At 33.8% G+C, this 24,122-nt stretch overlaps 1 protein-coding gene across 3 annotated transcripts in view; it reads left to right on the top strand.

Moving 5' to 3' along the window:
- LOC129806845 (hemicentin-1) overlaps nt 1-24,122 on the top strand; it is a 687,416-nt gene that overhangs the window by 301,884 nt on the left and 361,410 nt on the right. The window lies entirely within an intron of this gene.

Raw genomic sequence — 24,122 nt, forward strand, 5'->3', positions numbered from 1 at the left:
CTTAACCCCATAATTTAAATTATAATTAAGTTTTGAACATATTCTGTGTTTTTATTATTCTAAAAATAATAAATATTTAGAATGAATGTCCGGTATTTTACTCAAAGTGGACGATAATGCAATCTGTTCGTTTTCTATTGACCACACATAGGGGAAACTGGGTCACCACCAAACACGGGGTAGCACCAAACACTGCGATTTTTTAATCAGATATTTGACATCTAAGGACAAGACCTATAGGAATTTATAGGCAGTATAGGGATACCTGTCTAATTGAAGAAATGGTTCAGATAGTCCAAGTAGTTAAGAAATAAAAATTAGTGTTTGGTGCTACCCCGTGTTTGGTGGTGCCCCAGTTTCCCCTAATTTTGTAAGAGCTGTAAGATTTTTTTTTTAGTAATTTTGCAACAACCTATGAAACGATTTTTTCTTAATAGTTTTGTAGAAATCCTTAAGTAAGGCACTAGAACCAAAAATCTTTTTATTTGCTTATAACGCTCTTGGTTCCATCACTGAGATTACTATAAGTAAAGTGGCGCACTCTTAAGGATCTCAAGAGCTTCTATAGGAATTTCAACAGAAAATTTTCACTTTAAGTCTTTTAAAAGTGCACTAAAAGACTTGTTTAATACTTGGGTCTGTAAGGCAGCTATTTTGCTTCTTGGGAAGTCAAGTGGCCTGCGGAGGTGAAGCCATCTTCTCATACTTCCACTTGTTTCTTGGGAACCTTTTAAAATACGAAGAGGAAAAAAAATTGTTTGACCAATGTACTCCGGTCACCTCTAATGTAGTTTGATACAATCGTAGATTGGGTTAACAATTGTCAAATAAAGTATACGTTTGCCTTAGCTAATCAAACGGTGGGCATAGTAAATAGGATTTGCATGAATAACAAATTTAAAAGAGCACTGAAATTCAACTCTTCTATGACAAAATAATCAGCAGTTTAGAGTATATATCCTATAGAAGTGTCCTTGTTGTGTAACAATACCAAATTTTAGCCATTATTGAACAGAGTTTTGTTGTGCAACCAAATTTTGTTAAATGAAAAGGCCACGTATCGATGAAATCTGAAACTCTCTCAACAGCATAAATGATTTCATATAAAACATTGCTAATCCCTGACACTAATCCTGCCAACAGATTTCTATATGTGTAATGACAAAAGCCTGCGATGGTGATAAATAATTATTTATCACGAGAAAGTTGAGTGTGCCATTGAGGTGGAAATTGATGGAGGGTTGCGTTGTGCTTTTCCGCGAAGATGTATCAATGGAAGGGATAGATGGGATAGGAACGAGTGATGTAGGGGATACGAGTACCCATTATAAATTATTCCCATGCTCACATATCAGAGACAGAGGAAGATTTCTGGCATGAGAATATATATGCGCATCTTTATCTCGATACATGTGGGTTTATCATCATAATCAAGTTATACAAATTCACCCCCATTTATGCCTGATGGTCTAGATGGGTTGGGATGGGATTGGGGGATTGGGTATTAGTGACACGTTTGGCTTGGGTCCTGCTGGAGGGGTTTGTGAAGACTACCCTCGCAGACACATTGGGGGTTGGATGTTGATGACGAAGATGCGGTTGGAAGCGACGGATTTGGCATCTTCATTTCTTCCACATATAAGGAGATAATTATCTCAATTTTGTCCCAAAATAGCTCACCATATCACACTCAGGGGGTCGATCTTGGGTGCCTCATTTGAGGGTGACAGAAGGGGCATCAACCCACAAATACCTCACAAATCTCCTCTCTGGGAAGCCTCTCACGGCTCCAAAAAAAAAGAAGAACAGCATTTCCCAAAAAATATCTGATGCATGACACAAATTGTCTCGAGTTATATTAAATTTTTTTTGTGCTCTTCATGCCTTTCCCAAAAGTTCCACAGCAAAGTCTCGAGACTTGGTTGCAAAATGAAGTTGTTGTGTGTGAACAAGAGGAAAAGAATATACTTTACGAGTTTCACATGAGTCGCACAACTTTATGAGATTCCTAATTTATCTCGTCACTTTTTCACTGCCGGGTGTTTTGTGTTGAAAATCTTGCTGAGAATTTTCTTTTTCGCTGACGAAGGAAATTTTTGCACATGTATAGTGCATGGAGAAAAAAAATGAGGAGAAAACTTATGTGCCTGCTGCTGGAGGGATGATTTTGTCAGATGGAGTTTTGCTGTGCCAAAGCTCCAACAAAAAATATTCCACAATCTCACCACAATCTTCCACGTCTTTTTCAACATGCATCCCTCACATCATTCTTCCAGAAAAATTCAGCACACCGTCAGGATGATGCCTCTATTTTACTCACAATCCTAAACGATGCATTTTAAGCCAGAGAATAACTCAAAGGCAGGTAATAGGGAACCACGGGGCAGTTTTGATACACTAATTTCGACTCTTGCTATTGCCTTCCTAACAATTCCCTCTAAACTGTAAGCATTGGTATTTAATGGAGTATGCTTTGATCTCTTTCTCCATTTCCGAGTACCTTTTTTGAAGCTCCTTGTGGGTCTCCCAGAACTTTTTTTATTTGTCGTCATTCATGTTGCCTTTGTCGTAGCGTAGCTGGAGCATAATTGAGAATTCAATCCACGAAATCGAACACTCACCCTGTAAATTTTATTACACGAACTCCACAAAGAGAGAAATGTCGTCGGTTGCATTGGCTGTTGTCGTATCTGCATTTCTTTTGTGTCAGCACTTCACGCAAAAGGTGACGTCTGTATCGTTGCTTGCATCAAAAGCGGATACAAAGCAAATGCAGATACGTCAATTGTCGATGCAACCGACGACATATTGTAGCAATGCTGGAACATGTTGGAGTGCCCTTTATCGTCAGCCTGCTGTAGTAGAGTCCCCATTGCTCATTCCCGGGGAGCTACAGTAGACTCTCTCTCAATTGGGCGTCAAAGCCTTTGTAAATTCCACAAAAAACGCTCAATTACAAAGAATCACGATAAAATAGGAAGAACTACAGCGAATTTGAGCGAATTAGCTTCATAATTAAACGTGAAAATTGTCAACAAAATTTTGCGCCCGATTAAAAAAGAGCCGACTGTACGAATCAGAGTTCCTCTCAGCTTTACGGTTGAAGCCGACTAAGGAACCGATTCGTATGCACCTTCTGGAGTCCATCGAGCGCTCTCCACTCCATCTGTCGGCGATATATTACTCTCTGAAGTTAGCCGTTAAAGGCACCCCTCGGAGTCACCATCCCAACTGAACAGATTGGTACCATTGGCTTAGAAGAGTCTTTATCAGGACGGGCTTTCTCTCTCCAACTCCTCTAGGCTCAACAGTCCTACTACAATATCGTTACTTAAGTCAACCAGGGGCCCATCAAGCCTAATAAAAAGTGAAGCTATTTTTCACTTTTCCTTGTAAAAATTTTGCAGATATTGCACCGCGACTTAAACAAATTTGCTCGTAGTTTTTGTATTATTTCGGCGAACATTATGAAATATGTATTTTTAGATAGCTTTTAATGCACGATTTCGAAATATATCAGACTGATAAGTCAATTGTCTTTAGGAAAATATTTGCCAATGGAAAATATCGTGTGGGGCACATTTGAATTGGGATACTTTGTATAGTAATGCTATGTAAATCTAAATCATATCAAGGTAAGATGCAGTTCCATTTAAAAATAGAAGAAGAAATCCCTATTTTAAAGGTGCCCCAATTCAAAGGTACCCCACTTCCCTCTATTAAAAGCAAATTTTTCATTAAACCGTTTAAAAATGAAAATGGATCATTGAATACGTATTTTTTTATTATTTGTATTCCTAATAGGTTCTAATGAACACCTCTTCAACAGGGAACCCCTATTGGCACTTTTGTCAAAATGTTGAAATTTATTTAATTTATCTAATAAAATGTAAGTAATATGGCGTTTTTTCATTAATCTGCGTTTTTCGATGAAGATAAATGTTCAAATTTCGTATTCCAAATGGCACAAAGTACGGTATCAATAGGTCCTGAAACGAGTTTTTAAAGTGTCAATAGGTGTTCCTTCCACCCTATTTCTGGAATCACTGTAGGTGAAGTTTGGGTGCAGTTTCATGACCATGTCACATATAAGATTAATATTAAGATTAATACTTTCTGAACTGCGAGAACGCCAAAAAAAGATAGGAAGTGTTTTATCATGCCTCTCTCTCGCGCTTCGCTCGAAAACTGACCGAATCACAGTTGGCACGCATGGAAAATTGCTCGAGTTGCCTGTAATACGATTCAGAAAGCAATTAATACGAACTTACTCATCGTATTACTCCACTAAAGTGTACTCTTTCTAACACACGTGATATTCCATTTGAATTTTGAATACTATATACCTCTCTCTCTGGCTTTTATTAATATTCATATTAATCTTATATGTGACACCGCGGTCAGGCACCTATTTTTTACAAAACTCTGCTAAGCTCACGTTAAGTATGTGTAAATTAATTTTGTTAAACCATATTATTTTCTTGCTCAGGGTGGAGTCATCACTTATGGACCTTATACAATGCACAGCTTGCAAAAATCTTAAGTTCTTACCTTAAACAGATTTAGAAAAATCCCAAAATTGTTAAATTGTTAAAATGATATATTTTTTTTGATTTTTCGAAATCTGTTTTAGGTAAGATCTTAAGCATTTCGCACAGTGTCCATTAAGTGTATAACGTCCATAAGTAAAGAATCCAACCTATTGGCTATTTGAAAATATACACAATATTTTCCATGTTAATAAATAATTTGAAAATTTTATATTTTCGACAGTCAAACAGGCGTGAAAATGCCCCACTGTTCTATTACTTTATTAAAAAAAAATAGAGCGACTGTTTCCCTATAAAACTTATTATGTTTCTGATTTTATGTTGGATTGCATACAATCGATCTTCTCTCCATTTTTCACAATATAATAATAATATTTTTGGTGACCTAAACGGGATTCGAACCCGGGACACTTGCATCATAGAGCGAGTGCTCTACCATTTGACCCATTGAGTGCCCTTTTTTTATTAGAGGAGAATGGGGCAAAATTTGTCAAAACGAAAATTTCAATATTCACTATTTTCTAAAATAATAGAGACTAAGGCTTGAAATTTTTATTATAGATAGCCTTCATGAACCTTCTTAAACTTACAAAGTTTCAAGGGATTCGAGGAAGAATTATGTAAAATAAAAAAAAATGAAATTTTGAGCCCTATTTTTAGAATATTTGGCTTACAGAAAATATCAATACTGCTTAGCTCAATTTAAGCATATTTCTCGTTAAGAAAGAGAAAAATTATCTTCGACGAAGTTGTAGAGGAATAAATTTCCTATAAAAATATGTCAATTTGATATTTTTAACGTTTGTGAGAGTAAAACGTCACAAATTATCCGAAGACTGACACAATTTGCCCCAGATACTTTGATTTTAATTTAATTTAAATAAACTTTAATTTAATAGGGGTAATTCAAGCTTTTCCCTACTGTGCTATGTACCTGTGAATACCTAGCTAATATATTACGTGCGTATTAAGCACCCCATGTAACACAGAGCTTACTGATTGACAGAACAACCTTATAAGGATGTCATTACTGCTTATCTACTGACCTGTTGAAGCCTGACTAGCAAAATTTAAGTAATTAATACGTCAGGTCACGATATTAATTATCACTACCTAAAATTTACCTCATTACGACGTAATGACACAAGGTGATTTACATATAGTAATTAAGAAGTCATAAATACGTAGGGCTATGACCTCCGCCATTTTGTGATTGAGTATATTACTTAAGCAGAACGTAATTTTGGCGTCATTATTACTCATACTCCACGCGTTCCACTTCGAGATTTTCAACCTTCATTCTAGAAAAAATAAGTGAATTATCAGAAATTTGAGTTTATACAGATATTTTGTTGCGTTAAACAAAATTCGTGACCTAATTTCTCCTTATTTATCTATCTCCTAATGAATTTCTTTTTTTTTATTAGCGTGGTCAGAAGTGTAGTCGGAATTACGTAATAATTAGGTAGCACCATTTTGAGACATTTACTTCAACATTACCTAATCTCTACCTACATTTGGCGTAATTACGACGTCGCTATTACCAACGCTCATTGCAATTTGCAATCGCAATTCAGGAAAAAATTGTGAAAATATGGGAAATCAGGACATACAGAGAAAGTTTGTGTTCCTAAGCAAAGCCCCTATCCGTTTTTCCACCCTAATATTTCATCGCTTTTTCTATTTTAAAAATTCTTTGAGAAAAATCATTACGTCAGTCCTTAGTCCGTCTTACTTAATCTCGACGTCGGGATTTTTGACAGCTCGATACGCTTTGCACCTCAACAAGGTGACAGCAGAGTTTTCAAGAACCCATTAAAAATTGTTTGTGTTCATAACCTCAAAATTCAACCAGTGCAGTGTATCCGGGAGTGAAACCAGCATAATGAGCCGACTCTACAAGATATGCCGAGCATGAAACACTGGCGATAGTAGAGGAAACAGCGATGTTGACGAAGTGAGAGCAAGAGGGTAGTTCCTGGAATTTTCTAAACTTCACGGGAAAGTAAACAAATTTCCCCACTAAATCATAAGTCAAAAGAATACTTTGGATATTCGTCAGACAGATCTCACATAGGTCCATAGGAGAAAAGTGGACATTGTGTCAGACAATCAAAAGTTAATTCTGCTGTAATAATTTCAGGATTAATACTAAATTTCATACAAATACTTTAAAATTCAAAAGAAAGAAATCAAACGCAAAAAAAAACAGATAGGCAAATATGGAAAAAAAAATCAAATGCAGATTTAAAAAATAATCAATTCTCTTATTGTAAAACTTTTGTGACAATTCTGAAGTTCATAAATAATTTTTATAAAGATTTATTAAAACTTTTTTGTGGTTTCTGTGCAAATTTTTTGACAATTTTTAGAAATCGTCGAAATGAAGTTTCACAGATTTTATCAACAAAAAGTAAAAGTAAATTATCTTTTTAAGGACATGGATAATACCTCATGACCTCTAAGACTAAGATTGATATATTTTCTTGCAATATTTTCACGTAAATTTTTCATTTACTTTAAGAAAAGAAAACTGAATGAAATGCTAACAAGAAATTCGTGAAGAAACACAAGAGTAAATTTAATAAATTTTTGACCCTCCGTTCCTCTATTTAACAATTATAGATCTTTTATTATTTCATTTTATTGTATGAATTTCATATTTACATGTCTTCGAAACTATTTTCATGCTACGAAATCTATTAATGCACTGGACGAACGTTTTGGTCAAGGAGGTGGCATATATTAGGTGTGATTCTTTCATAATCACACCTATTGTTTTTTTATCGTTTTCGGAAACTTTTCCGCAAAACATTTTAAATACATATCACATTTTCGCTATTTTAGTAGCACTTTTAGCATCTGAGAGCAAGGTAGAAACCCTCAAACAATGAATTACAGTTTTTCATATAATAATAATGATTGTTTCAAGTGGAACTTTTGACAAATGACGTATGATTTTGGAGAAAATTAAGGAGAAAGTTTGAAACACTCGAATTCAAACAATTTTCGCTTTGTGCAAGTTCACATACTAGCTGTTTTAAGGCAGTTTCTTCTGTACTTTCGAATTTCGGTGTTCGTGACACTTCAGTCGTCATTAATGTGAACCCCACGCCATTTTTCCTTCAACTGCGAACATAAGATACCCATTCTCCCTGTGTCACGCCGTAAATATTTACATTGAAAAGACCGTAATCTAGAACGCATTCCTTAAGTGTTCAAAGGGTACGTTCGTTATAGAAAACAGTGTAAACTTTTGCTGCAAAAAGCGATTTTTTGTGTAGATTTGTGGAATTTCAGGATAGTTTCAATCGCAATTTTATTTAAAAGAAAAAGTAGTTTTCATGAACTTGCTCACTCTTGTGTAACTCGTCGGTTTACACAAACTTTCGAACTTCCAACGGGTTTTTAGGTTAGTTATCTCTGACATACATTCGAATCAGTACAGAAAAACCCTCAACCGCACTGCAGAAAGCTGTTAAATCGGACAGGTTATATACTGAACATCGGGCATATGTGATATTAACCACATCATATCATAACTCCAAATGCATTTAAATCTGTAGTGCTGCAGTTTTGAAACCATTTAAGACCAAAGACCTATATTTTCTATTTTTACCATTTTTACTGAGTTGCAAGTTTGTATTATTTCTTAAAAGTTTTCTGAAAATTAGTTACACTTTTGATAAGAAATTTATTTAATAAATTTCTTATCAAATTTTTAAATTTAAATTTTTTAAATTTCTTATCAATTATTTAATAAGTATTATTAAAATACTATTATTTAAAGAAGATATTTTTTTAAATCTACTATGTGACAAAATTTATTTTACTATATTAAAACATATTGCATTTTCTAATAGAATTGTCGTACGACATTCGTAGGATTTGTCCGATTTCCTTTTCTTATAGGGTGTCCACCATTGACTTTATGCTCAAAATGTTGGAAGACAAAAATAATTCTTATTTTAGGCAATAACAGCAAGGTTTTCAGCATTAATTTTGTGTTTACATGATATTACAAGAATGTAAGATTTGTTTGGAAGCGTTTCGGAATTTTCCAAAAACAATAATTTTTTAATAGGCAAAATATAATGATTAAAATGATTTTTTATAGAATGGGGTGTAACTATATGAATTTTCAATGAAAACTCTAACGGTAACCAGTCTTTGCATTCTCACTAACATATAAAGAATCTATAAAATTTTGCGATATTGTATTGGCGTATTGGGACTTGGAAAATATTTTCTCCATATCTGAGGTGATTATTTGTAGCGCCACCACTTTGGGGACATCAGCGCCACACAGTATTATTATTCGAAATAAAATTTTCTAAATTTCCCCTTACAAAAATAGCCAACTTCACTTCATAACGCTGGGGAAACAGGTCAGATTCCAGGTCGGCATTACTTAATTACGACCACAGTTGTCATTACGTAATTACCTCGTCATTAAGTAATTACAAGGTGGAGGCGCTTGCACGTTTTTAGTAATCTGACCAGATTTTGACCAGTATCTGACTAGGTCAACAAGTAATGCCGACCACATTATTAAGTCATGCTGATCTGTTTTGGTTACATGGGACTTAATATATAATTGAATCAATAGCTTAATTTTAGGGAATTGAATGGTACAAACATCAGTGCTTTGTGGCGAATACTTAAAATAAAATAGCATGGCTTAGCCTTAATACTAAGTTCTTAATTATGGAATTTGTAAACGTTCTTAATTAAGGACTTCTGTCTCTGAACATTTAAGTAGTTGTCTAAATGGTTAAAAACCTCTTTTTATTCCCTCTATTTGTTTTATTTGTTTATTTATTTATTTGCTTTGACAGAGGGTTAATCGGAATTTAGGAATCTTTTGGTAAGATTACACTTCCAGATCATGAGCTAAAAGAAAATTTCGACAGAATATCTGGTATGTTTTTTGCAATTTATGCTCCCGGATACCCAGTTGAGGGCACGAAAAAATATCACTGAAAATGTCAATGGATTGCTTCTTCGGGCGCATAATGATGTGACAAAAAAAGCTCGATTGACATTGTCAGGTTTCAAACTCAAATGTGATAATATCAGAAAAATGAAGAATTCATCTGAAGGAATTTTATTTATTTATTTTTTTGGGAAATAGGGTAAGTGTGCCAAATTTCGGCATAGTTGGATTCAAGCGCCGAAGTCACAAGTTCTAAATGTAATATTTTTCATACAAATTGATTTTTTTTGTTAATTTTTCTTAATGAGTGTTTTTAGGAACCTTATAGACCTTATTGTCTTCATTTTCTCTAAAATCATTCTTAATTCATTTTAAAATGGATAAAAATGTAGACATAGCATTGGTGGCCTATTTCGACCACCTTTACTTTTATAGTTTCTTGCCATTCCGGAATCTTTCCAAAGTCTTTTTAACATCTTCTCGTTTATCGAAGCTACATTTATTGTTATTTTATTGCATGGTATAATCTCTAGAGTATGCAAAAACTAAGAATACAGGAAAATTCGGGGAGTAAAACATGTGGTCGGAATTGTAAGTTGGTCGGTATTTGGTATACTCACCCTATTATGTCACATTTATCAGAAAAATGTCCCTAAATATTTTGAATACAACAGCTTCATAGGAGATTTTATGCGCCGATAAGTAAAATGTATTCGAATAAAGTTTGCTGGGGGATTTCTATTTTTTCGAAAGAGGGATTTTAGATTAAAATGTCCTCGTTTAAATGAATCTTAAGGGCTTAAGGAAGACATGCATGTGATGGTTCGAATTAGTGAAATAAGTACAAAATTCCTTTAAATAAGTTTTAAAAGTCCCGAGGAAGCTTCAAAAATGACAGAGTCAAAAATCGTCCAAATTTTCCCCAAAATATTCATGTGACAATTTTATTTTCTATGCAGTTTTGTAAATTGAGTTGAATTCAAACTAAAAACTTTAACAAAGTTAATAATTTTATAGGGGCTGATGCTCAAATCCCTCAAGAATATGTTGAATGTCGGATTTAAGAAACTTATCCTTATCTATGATAGTGCCCTACCATCCACTATACACTTCTTCCAGTCCTTGGGATTTTAAATTTTCTCCAGGGTGCATTTTCTCTCTGTCGCGGCACTGGGAAAAATATACATATAGAGAAGCAGAAATACAAAAAGATCCCCAGACAAAGTGGCTTTTGACACAGAAACTGAAATCCATATGAGAGAAAAGAATTCATCTTGGGATGTTTTGTTACTTCTTTAAGGCATCCCTTCGCGGACTCCTTAACTTAAATATTTACACAACACAAACATGAAAGTTTCAAGCTCACAAGAACAATATCAGAATCTTCCCAGAGAGATTCTCATATGCTGATTGCGTTTTCTTGGATGAAAGTTTACTCTTGTTGCCTCATCCTCCAAAGCACAAAAGGGATTTGTATTACCATGGATGAATTGAACCGGAAGGGTGGTGGCTTCCAAGATGAACCAAGATTGACTTTTTCTTCTAAAGCTTTTGTGTGCTCTTTTTTTCCCCTCTCTTGAGCTTTGCTCCGTAGTGCCTATGCAGCAGAAAATTCCTCCAACTCCTCCAAATGGACATTTTTTCCGTCTCTTCATTCACCCTGGAAGCTTTCCACTCCATTTGTGCGTGTCCTGAACCCCTCACAACAACAAAAAATGCCTCAAACGTCAAAGGATCACTTTAGTGGAGAGAAAAATTGTTTGGTAACAACAATGAGCACGATGAAAGTTGCTGACAATGTTGTGAATATTGACGAAGAAAAATATTTTTTCATTAACTCAATCGATTTGTGATGTTCCTCAAAGCTTTTCACTTTCTTCTCTATCCTTAACGTTTTTTTTCTCTTACGATTTTCTCGCTGATGCAGAGTTTTCCCAGAGGTAAAGGTTTGTCTCCGACAAATCCACCTTCTGAGACAAACTCACACAAAATTTTCGTATATTTACACTGTGAAGCTCTTCATTTTCCTGGGAAAAGCTTAGAGTCAATATTTTGGAAAAGGACTGAAGGGATGATGCGAGACAAGAAATCCTTACATCTAAAGGAGATTCTGAAGAGGTTGCCGCAAGGTGGGATTTTGAAGATAAATTTTGCGATGGTGTTTTATAATTCAGATCGAAATATTTACTTGAAGTTTTTAGAGTATACTTATGAGGAATTTTCTTAAGGCTTTAAGTAAATTTATTTCATTGTTTCAACAGTTCTAGGAATACCACAAGAAAAAAACAATTATTTATTTAGAATTATTTTTGCAGGACACAGTGTTACGGCGGATGAATAGAATAAATCGATCGCTCAAAATAAGAAACGAATAACTCGCAATTGGCAAATTTTACAGGAGAGCAATTTAAAGTTGAGATTTTACATACAGAGTAGGGTGGAGTCTATACACTTATCGACAGCGTGCAAAAATCTTAAGTTCTTACGTAAAACAGATTTCGAAAAGTGATAAAATTATTAGCTTATAATGTAATTAAATTAACAATTCTTTTTACTTTTCAAAATATGTTTAATGTAATAACTTAAGATTTTTGTGTTGTCCATAAGTGTGTATAGCATCCATAAGTGTAGACTCCACCCTATAAGATTTTTGAATTTAAAATCTATATAACTTTTAAAATAATTATCTTTCAAGTATAATATTCATAGGGAAGGTAGGAGGTATAAAGATGTACCCAAAAATGCGAATAAAACGAATTTTGTAAAAAATCGAGTTGATCGACTTATATTCTGAGTGGTCGAAATTTGTTGTTAGAGGAGAGTGGGGCAATTTCACTCTTGCATAATATTCAAAAACATATTTTAGAAATAATAATAATTAAATTTAATAATTATTAATTTTATACTCAATAAATTATTGCGTTACTGGATAGAGCAAATAAAATACCTTTCAATTGATGCACTTTTGAGATAAGGTATTTTTCTTGTGTTTTAAATTGAAGGAGAACCTTTTTACGACTTAATTTCCCTTTCCAATTAAATTGTGAAGATAAATCACATTAAGATTAGGTTCATTTCCATTTAAAAATTGGAGATACAAGCCCTATTTCAGAAGTGCCCCAATTCAAAGATACCCGACTTCCCCATAGAGAAATATTCTGTGTAAAGGGCAAGTAGCATATTTTTCTAAGAATCTAATGAATAGTTTTATCTGGGAATTGTGTAGCATAATTTTAAATATGGCCTATGCCTAAGAGAAATTAGCTAGACTTAGTTAACTTGAAAATACTCTTCATGTTCGATTGGTAACTGAGCTTTGAAAAAATATAAGCTGTGTGAAACTGCCTATCCTACAACACCGGCCATATAAATAGGACACTTTTACGGTAAATATAAAATTTTGAAATGTAAAATAAATACTGTTGCTTTATTTTTAGACAATACAACACCTATAGCAAAAAAAGGAAAATTATTTAATATTTCTATCTGTCAAAATCATGTAGTTTATGGATCCCGGTCAAAATCTTGAAAGCCAAAATCCGTATTGACAAAATCCCGAATGGATTGAAATCCGGAATACTCAAAATCTTAAGTGGGCCAAAATCCTGAAAATCCAAAATTCCGAAAGCTGAAATCACGAACGCCAAAATTTCGAAAATTAAAATCCCGGAAGGCAAAATCCCCGAAAAACATGATCTCGAATTAGTACAAATCCAGAATAGCCAAAATACCAAACGCTACAATCCTGAACGCCAAAACTTTAACATAAAAAATCTCTATGATCACACTTACAAATTTCGCAATAAAAATCGAAAATTTCGGGGAAAAAAAACCACAATTAGAGAAGATTCCTCTATTTTTCGTATAGTATAATTGAATTCTTTTGTTGACGTGCCGAATATAAAGGAACAAAACTTGAAGAAATAGCTTCACGGTAGAGAACGGTAGAGAAATATAAAGAGTTAGTATCCAAGCGAAACCGTACTTTTTATTTGATTTTCGTTAAAAAAAATGTGCATTCTGTAAGTTCTGTTTAGTTCTTTTCTATCTCACTTAGAAAGCTCATCAACAACATGTCTCAGAATCCAAGAATTCCATCCTAGATACACAATTAAGACCATAAATAAAACATATCGGTGATAATTTTCTAGTAGACAGTTACTTTTCGCGGAGTGACGTATGGCCTATAATTGGGATCTTAAGAATACAGAAACCAAATTACTAGCGGTAGTGCACCCGTTTCCCTTACTTCAATATTACGTAATTTTTACCAGATATAGTTTCATCAGAACTGTCCAAAAAGGTATCGTCCTTAAAATACTTACGTAATTTAGTCGAGGTAAAGTTTTTGTTAGTGAATCGTAAGTTATTGCAATTGTAATTACCACTCGATTTTTAGCACTAACGATCCTCATAAAGTACAAAAAACATAGTTTAGCCGAGTGAGTAGAAGTTTGAATTGTCCAACGAAAAAACGATCTTGTATTTTAAATGGAATTTCTAAAATTAATGTTCAAATTCTCGTAGCCGCTGAAGAAGGTCCATATCCAGTACCGAAAGCTCTGGGCAAAATTCAAGAAGTGTTTTTCTTTGTAAAGTGGCTTCAAATCCATTGGCCACCACCGGAGAGTCCTCTATCGACTCGATTTTTCTCTCGGTTATAGGCTAGGAAAATTTTATCGATTTTCCTTCATGGGATTGCAATTTTATAGGGTTATTTTATAAAGTTAGAAAATTTTTGGTGGCGTAAATTGGATTGGAACCCAGTAGGGGAAACCGATGCAGAATTAGCCAGTATATTATATTTTTGTGTATAATTTTTGAAAAAAGTTTGAATCAGACTGATAAATATTTAAATGAATAACTAGACTAAATAGTTTTTTTACTCCATGGTTCGCTCAATATTTTTTCTAAGGAAAACTATAACATCGTAGGGTGGAATCACCACTTCTCGCCACTTATATTGAAATCTCTATTTTTCATCAATTTATGAAATAAATGAGCCGTAAAGTTATTTGTATTTGTATTGCTGCTATGTATAGAATCGAAAAATAATAATGATTCGTTTTGGATTTAAAATTTTGAGCATTTTTTAGAGCAATATTTTAAGCAAGTGCATCGAATTCAATATTTCTTACCAAATATAACAAGTGCCATCAAATTTTCATCGAACAAAATTTACGTTTTTAGATAAATAATCTGTTTGTTGAATATTTAATTGCATTCGTAAAATACATAAAATTTGTATTTAGGTTATTAATATTTCATTAAATATTATTTTTATGTAAAATCAAGCATGGCGGAAAGTGGTAATGTTTTGAATTGATATTACCATCTATCGCCATTGCTTTTTAATAGGTGATGTTAACTTCACTTTGTAGATTCTCAGTTGTCAAGTATATTTTGTTTACTTTTTGCAACAGTCTAATAATTTAATTTCCCAAATAAAACCGAGGAAAATTAATTTAAAGTGAGTAATAATAAGGTGGTCATGAGGAAAAAGAAATGCTGAATGTATTCTTTTCATACTCTGAAAAAAATATCTTGTTAAACTTACAAATGAGTTTTGGTGAAATTGTGTCAAAAGGATGTTATTTACCAAGTTGACAAAACTTTTTCTTCCATTTTATATAGAAAAACAGCCTTTTGATGAACTTTTAACAAGATCCAGTTGGCCGCCGATTTGACAAAACTTTTCCATATTCTGTATGGAAGAACATCCTTTTTACAAACTTATCTTGTTAATTTGATAAAACATTTTTTCAGAGTAATATTGCCCAAAATAATCGAGTTTGGATATTTACAAGAGGGTGGCGAGAAGTGGTTACAAAACTGGCGAAAAATGGTAAAAAGTGGCGACGATGTGGTTATTTTTGCATTGTTAATAAAAATCAGTTTTTTAAGTAGTCCAGTATAAAATTGGAGTACTCCTTTTTTTTACGAATCTGGAGTAAATACATCACAGTAACTTTGTGTCAAATTTGAGATATCTTATGATAAGGGGTCAAAAGTTATAATCAAATTAATTTCACATTTTTCTAAAAGTGGCGATAAGTGGTTACTCCACCCTACTGTCTAATTCTACCCCTGACAAATTCTGCCCCTTTTACTCTATAACACGCTTTATCGCGCAAGAAGGTATTAACAAACCTGATTGAATTACATAGCTGTCTCTCTAGAGTTCGAGCAAAGAATATGTTCATTAAATCAGTACAATTGCAAGAATGGTGAAAAGTTCCTTTCTATCCAAATTAGGTCCCTCGAGGGCTTTTCAAATATGACACATGGAAATCTCATCAGGCAAAGTTAGCCATTTAATGTGAAAATAATGTTTTTCCAGCTCTATTCTTCATGTATTTGGTTTAACGAAAGAAAAAGTCTATTTCCATACTGGAAATAACACTATTTAGAAAGATTTTTTTTCCTGGGGTATAAAATACTCACCAGCCAGACAGTCTTCTTGAACAAACACTGGGTGAGCTTTTCAGTTTTTCTCGACAGCATTCAAGCCACAGACCCCGTCAAAAAATGTTAGAGGCTCTCAACTCCCTTCCAAACCTTCTTTCTACTTCACCATTCACTCATCCATCTGCATTTTGTATGAGTTTTCCGACATTTTCCCTAGTTTTTCCTTTACAGCCCATCCGACATACCTTCAGTATGATATTCATATTCACCCATTCTAAAATCATAGCATCAATATCCAAGAGAAACACTCAATTTGGCGCACTTCATCCGGTAAAAATCAATCACAAGGTTTCGTCAATTTTTCATTGTGCAAATACAGGTCGGATGATCTGGAGATTTTTTTTTGGCCCCCACCCACAACCCCTGGAAAATTGTGAAGATTGTGAGTGGCCAATTTTTGGGCAGTATTCTTTTTCCCAGAGGAAATAGCTCCAACCTCTGGTGCCCAGATACAAAATTTATACACTTTTTTTCAGCCATGGGAACACCCACCCCAAACCCTATTCAAATTTATATCCATCTGATGCTCATTCGGCAATTGGGGCTGGATAGAGATTCTATCGGATTAAAAGGTATTTAATCGATGGAATATGGTTTCGTGAAATGGCAGAAAAAAAGCTCTTCTTGGGCTGTGCGTATGGTGGGGAAAAAGGAAAAAGGGTCAAATTTATGCAGAGGAGATTCATAACCATTTTGATCTCTTTCCCCATTCCCCTGTGAAATATGAAAATTGTGACTGAAAGTCATTCACTCTCTGTCTGTCGGCTTTTAAGCAGAAGAATACTTAAGAAAAAGGAGCAGAATTCAAGGAAAAGGAATTTTATAAATTCATAAGACATAAGTTTCACTGGTAAATCACAAACTGCAAGTTCTACCTTGATCAGAATGAATTAATCAGCGATTAAGAAGTTCGGGCAGTTTCAGAAACTTTAAATTTGTTTTATAAAGTCGGTGTGAAATGTTTGCAATTAATGGTGCTATGCACAAAAATCAGGTGATTTATTAATTCGTTGATAAATAAGAAAACCTTTGCACGGAAACCAGTTTACTTTTATAAACTAGTTTTACTTATTAAAACGGTCGTTAAAACTACAATTTTGAATGAATAAAGTATTCCCGTGCATACACCATAGCATTTTATTAACTAATAAAATTTTTGATTTATAAACTTTATAAACATGCTGCTCTAAAAAAGTTTATTATCGCTCAGTTAGATTGTAAAAAATAGAATTAATAAATTTGATGCCGTAAATCATTATTACTGTAATTTTCTGCATTTTTATCGTTAATTACTCTAAAAAGAAGTGGAACGTTCTCAATGAAACACTTTATGAAATTATCCGTTTTTTAATCATGTGAAAATTAAATGAAGCTTTTCGAAATCTGATAACTGTGAGGCAAAGATAATTAATTTTCAGATGAAAAAAGCGCTGGAGGGATTGACACTGAATGTCGGATCGTTATTCGTTATTAGTTGATTTTTTCGTATATCCTATAATTTATAAAAAGCAGCGAATAATTTTGTGAAATATCATTTTATTTGGAAGTAAGGGACAGTGTGCTGCATTCGGACGACTCAAGCTTCGGACAATTAAACTTTTTCTCTATGTTCCTTAACCCTTTAACGACGAGACAGTTTTCGTTGACCGAAAATCAGCAATAAAAATAAAACCGATAAACAAAACTTGTGAAACGTCTTACATCTAATCTTCGAAAAGACAACAGAGTCTTCTGATTTGGTATATTTTTTGTCTCTATGAACGAAAGGAACAAAAATAGCCCAAAAATATAAGCAATTTTTCTGACGATACCAATGATTGATAATAATTTTCACTCTAATGAAAAATATTATGTTTGAGTATTGTAGTTTCTTTTACCAAAACGATTTTGCTTAAAGAAAATTAGAAGTATAAAAAATAATTAAAATCATTTTTCAATATAAGAATTTAAAAATTTGTCATTTTTAAGGTTAAATATTTACTATATAGCAAATAGTTGGAGACTTCCAAGAAAATATCCTAGATTCCTTCAAACTTCTACTTTGCAATTACGTACAAACATAAGAAAAAAAAAATTTCAGATAGTCAGGAAAATTATTTTCTTTATGGGACACCGGTGTTCCAATCGTCCTTAAAGGGTTAAAGAACTCACCCAAAGTTTTATTCTGAAAATTTGAGGCGTTGGACCATCTATTAAAATATAATATTATAATGAAACATATTCATTTATAACACATTGAAAAAATTATTTGTGCGATGCATAAATTATCAGAAGGTAGCGCGCTTTCCCCTAATGGCCTGACTTTCAGTGTCTATTTTTCAATTTTTCCATCAATTGTATTTTACAATAGATTAATAGAGTCCTTTCAAGTAGTTATTTGAATGAACAAAGAAGTTCATTCAGAAGACAAAAGAAGTTTAATTTGTAATTAAGTTCAGATGTTTACGGCAAATACTAATAAATAAGGGGGTGGAAAACCGTCCCAGGCTTTGTGAAGTGCTCGAACTCGTGACTTAGATGCAACACCTGAGAAGTACTGCTGCATCATCTGTTAACCGGTTTTTAATCGATTTGAACCGATTAAAAAATCACTCAAAAGTTGCCACGAAATAGTTTTTAAAGTAATAAAATCATTGCCGGACAAAAATTAGTTATCCGTTCATTACCGGTTCACAACCGATTTGAACCGATTTATAGATCACTCAAAATTCAACGGTATTTTCGTATAAGGACGAATTGTCCGCCTGGGTAATCTCTGAAACATTTTCAAAAATGAAGAAAAATCACATGCCGCGCTGACGACAACCGGACAGTCAGCCGAACAAGCAGCGTGACGACATTTGTCAGAAATCGTCTGATCGGTTCGTAACCAATCTGAACTATTTTATAAATCACCCGAAATAAAAATATTCCTTTATACAATCTTTATGGGTCCCGGTCAAAATCCCGAAAGCCAAAATACCGAATGCCAAAATCCCGGAAGCCAAAATCCCGAATGGGCCAAAATCCCGAAAGCCAAAATACCGAATTCTTAAAAGTGTCATAGCTACTCCCATGATTGCACCCGTGCTTTCTGGAGGCAAAGTGAAATTTTCTGTGTCTTGGAAGATGATTCTAAACAGTTTCCCTCATATAGGATTTTGAACATTCGGGATTTTGGCTTTCGGGATTTTGGCTGCCACCGAATCTTTATATACCGAAGATGCGAGTGACTTTGTCCCCTGCAGGTGTGTTTGACACCCTCCTGTTCGTGAACTTTTCTTTTCTTCTAGAACTTAAGGATGGTCTTTACCGATCCGATCTTCCATGTCTGATCGGTGAGAACTGTTATTAGACATTATAATTAAAGAAAAGCTTACAGGAGGCTTTCATTGTCACCCGCAGAGGACGAAGTCATCCGAACTTACGGAATAAGATATTTAGAGAAAGGGTTTCAGGCTTCGAGCATACACTGTCATCGATCACTTCATTTTTTTGCCATATTCCTTTAATGAATTTGACCTATTTTTTTTTAGGAAATGTGTAACCGCAGACTATCTATTAAAATACATTGCTTTACCGTGGTATCATACTAGAGAATTTCACATTAAAATTTTTAATGTGATTCACATAAATTGTTGCTGATATGTGTCCTAATGTTGAATTTTAGTCAAGAGCTTTTAGAAATCGATTCATTTAGTGATAAAAAAGTGGACTCGAGTCACAAAAAATGGTTTAAATAGAATAAAATAGCATAAATATGTTTGATAATTAATGAGTAAATTAATGAGAATTGAGCAAATTTATGAGCAAAATTTGCTCATTAATTTTCATCAGGTACTACATTATTGCAGTCATTCAATTCAATTCGTGATTACATTGTGATAAAAAGTATTGCTAATACCTACTATTTATCGCGCACGAGATGGAGAATGGTTTAAATAGATTAAAATAGCATAAATATGTTTGATAATTAATGAGTAAATTAATGAGAATTGAGCAAATTTATGAGCAAAATTTGCTCATTAAATTTTCATCAGGTACTACATTATTGCAGTCATTCAATTCAATTCGTGATTAAATTTTGATAAAAAGTAATGCTAATACCTACTATTTATCGCGCACGAGATGGAGAAAGGACAAAAGACATTGAAAAAGATAGGTGAAGAGGATAAGTAAGAAAAAAGCTATACAAGAATGTGTTCCATCTACATTTTATATTCCTTCATAAACTTCTGGGATTTCGTGGTCAAATGAGATGGTGGCCGAATTGATTGAGCCTGTGCATCAAGAAACCGTCATTTGGGACTACAACTGTCGGGAATACAAAAATAGGGCAGCCGATTTGATGGTTCCACCCGTTCTACCAATCGCTGGAACTCACACCTCAGTCGGAATTTGGGCGATATTGGATCCCTCATTTTCGTAGTCTTCTTTTGAAAATAAAGCCCTAATTTGAAGCAGCTCTTTAAATTCCTCCGAAGTCATCCGGAGAAAATTATATTGTCCAAAAAAATCGCCCCAAAGAATTTCAACGACACCATGTGAAGGTCGCATTAGGAGCCAATGTCTCGCCCACATCCCCTAAAAGTAAGCGTACAGGAGGAAAACTTCCTCTTCAATAAAATCGCACATTTTCGCTCAAACGACTGAAATGCTTCAAAAACAAAAACACTCATCATACAACCCGAGTGCCACCGTGACTGAGCAATTCTAGCAATGTGTCCTGACTAAATCAGAGATTTCGAGTGGTTCTAGAACTTTTAATGAGCAACTTTTCACTTTAACTTTAATGTGAAATTTTCTAGTGTGATAACTCTGTTAGATTGGTCATATTCTTTAAAAGAGAATTGGAAAAATATGAAGTCTTCGAATCCAAAGTATGTGCGAAGCCTGAAATAATAAAAATTATAATAATAATGGTAGCACAACGTTCCATAGAGGAACTAGGCCTTCCCACAAGGGAAGTTCGGGACATCCATTATTATTTTTTCTTATACGGGATGAGGTTGTCAGTCCCATGCCCGTGGAATCAAGTGCAGTGAAGCTCACTGGATGCAATCTGAACACATTTAACGCCAGAAAAATTCCTGGTGACCTAAAGGGGATCCGAACCCGGGACACTTGCATCATAGAGCGAGTGCTCTACCACTTGACCCATTGAGTGCCGCTAAGCCTGAAAGTTTTCCTTTAATCTTCCTCCTTCAATTCGTCTATCCAAACTTTTTCTGTAAAACAGAAATTCTATCGCTTTCTTCTGTCAGTTAAAGCACGTATATAATTGACAAAAATTTATATCTGCAATTTTTTTTTCTAAAACAATTTACAAAATCCCCTTTAGAAGTGACTCATGTAGAAATACTTTTCCATTTTTAGTGGAAAATTCTCTATGGGAAGAGTAATTCTTTCTGTCAACAACATATTTTTCTTCTTCCATCGTATACCATCTAATCCAGTGTGAGCTTTTGGTGTGCGAAAGTTCAGGCATAAAAAACCACCCTGGGAAATTGTGACAAAATGTTCAAATAATAATTAAAATCGACACTTTGTTCAAACTTTTCACGAGCTTTCTCTCCCGGAAGAATCTTTGCCGCCCCCTCAAAGTTTTCTCGCACCACCAACAATATTTTATATTTATTGATAGTGTGACTAAAAGTATCCCCAGAAGAGATGGGGTGCTGAATAAAAAAGAAAAAAAAAAAAAACTTTTTCTCACATTTGCCACACTTTTTTTTCTCGTGTCCTCATTGCACTCCCAACCCCAAAAAGAAAAAGCTTCGCGCAAGTTTTCGAAAGAAAATTTCAGGACTTGTGGGAGAGAAATGACAGAGAAAAAAAGTTTATTTCTCGTGAAAATTCATTTAATGTGTTCGATTTATTTGGAAAATGAAATGTGTGTTAAAAAAAGAAGAAGAAAAAGCTTTTGTATGTTATTGAAGGTGGTGTACGGAAGAATGAGGGGAAAAAAAGTTATCGGTATTTCTTTCAATTTTGGAGACAGTCCTAAAAGAATTATTTTCCAACGATTGATTGAAGTAAAAATGAGGAAAAGCAGTGATATATTCAACGTAAAACATTCACTAGAATTTCCTTAGTGATCTTTTCTCAATGATTGTATTCTTGTGAAAATAATTGAGGACAGCCCACACCAATCATTGATTTTCAAATTATTCATATTTAAACAGTCAAATGAAAATATTCCACCTAGAACTTCCTCAAAAAAAACAGCACCATTGACTATTCAACTAACAATTTGGGATTCTAAGAGAATGTCGACAAATTAATTCACGTGGGATGCATACACCATTAGACTTTTGAAGGCTATAAATAGTTCGATGTTAAAGAAAGCATTAGTAATAGGGGTTGGTAAATTAGTTTTGATTGAATTTTTTTCCTCGTTCAATCTAATATTTTTTTCATGGCATTTTACCGATGGAAAACTCACGAGGAAAATTGTCAAATGGCATGAAAGAGTCTTTTTCATTAAGATTCTTTGTCTACAAAAAAATAAATCTTGTCTGCGATGGAGTTATGCAAATTTCGATAATAAAATACTATGCAGTGTGTTCCAAGTCCAAAGAAATGGATAGTTTTGCAAAAAAAAAAGTGTTTTAAATTTTATGAAAAAATTTGTCGTTTTTTTATATGACTTTTTCTATCTCATAAATTATTATAGTCTAATCGCATTCTTTGATTGGCTAAAGCTTTGAATGCTTTAAAGCTCTAGCCAATAAGAGAACGGAATTATTCTAATATATTTTATTGCTTTTCTAAATTGCAGTCTATGTGATTATTATTTTTTTCTTTTTAAAAGTGACATTTTATAACATAATTTCGCCCAACTAAAAATATTATTCGGGATTTTAGTTCGACTCTGAGACTCAGAGTTTTTTTTAATAAAAAGAGTTTCACTATTTTCAAGATAAATAGGGGAAAGCACGTTAACTTCGGATAACTGAAGCTACGAACAATTAATTTTTTTTTCAATATGTTCTTAATGAATTTGACACATTATATTATTATATTTTAATATCTAGGTCATATGCCTCAAATTTCCAGAAAAGAACCATGGATTAAATCCAATAAAAAAATAGAAAAGAATATTGAGTTGTCCGAATCCTGAGCCGTCTGAAGGTAGCATCCTTTCCCTTACAAGCTAAATACTGGGCGAATTACAGATTCAGCTGCAAATTTTTTTTTATAATTCTGTAGATCATCCTTAAGTGCCATTATGGTATTTAAACTATCCTTAATTGCTAGAATTAAAGAAAAGCTTAACAGAAGATGAGGCGTAGGGGGAGGTGGGTCTACTTTGAGCTGTGGGGCTAAACTGTTATACGATTTTTTCGCATATTTCTAAAGGAAACTGGGTTTTAACATGATGTAATATGGATAGACAAAACAATTGTGGATCAAAATAAAATAAATGTAAGGACGAGGTTCATTTCTCCCCCTACAGGGTTACTCCTGAAAAGAAGTCACTCGGATCTACGGTAATTTTTCAAAAAGGGGTAACTGTAACCCCTAATACGCCTAAAAAGGTAATACTAACGTTGAATTTGATGATAACTGTAAGGGTAAAATTAATATTACCGAAGTGTTATTTTAAGATATTCGAATTTATTTCAGTGTATTATAGCGATGACATTATATTTCAATTATCTAATACATTCTGTCATGATTAAATTACTCACAAAGGCTATCACTTGGTGAAAAGAAGACAAATGAACGAAATGAAACTTACCACATGGTAATTTTATGTAATTTATTATCCCATCACAACGTTGAGGTTATTTCCCACTTCAAAAGAGCGGGTGTTCAAATAATGTTATTGTACAAATAAGTAGTACAAAAATAAATTGTGTTGAGTAGGAAATCAATTTGACCAGTACTCTATTTAGTTTAAAAGTAGTGAAGATTTCCTGCAAGTTTAAATGCAGTAAAATACATTTAATTTTCTATTGAATAAATGTAACTTTTGGTGTTATGGGTATTTTAACTAAATGACTATAGGGGGGGTAATGACCGAAAGGGTAAGATCGCGAGTACAAGCTGCCGAGATGAGGTACCTTCGAGCGGTAAAGGGAATCACTCGTAGAGATCGAGTGAGGAATGTGGCCGTTCGTGAGGAACTAAGAGTCGAGGAGCTGCTTCTTCGGGTTGAGAGATCACAACTTCGATGGTATGGA

This window comes from Phlebotomus papatasi, chromosome 3, assembly GCF_024763615.1.
Source record: "Phlebotomus papatasi isolate M1 chromosome 3, Ppap_2.1, whole genome shotgun sequence".
NCBI classification, from domain to species: Eukaryota; Metazoa; Arthropoda; class Insecta; order Diptera; family Psychodidae; genus Phlebotomus; species Phlebotomus papatasi.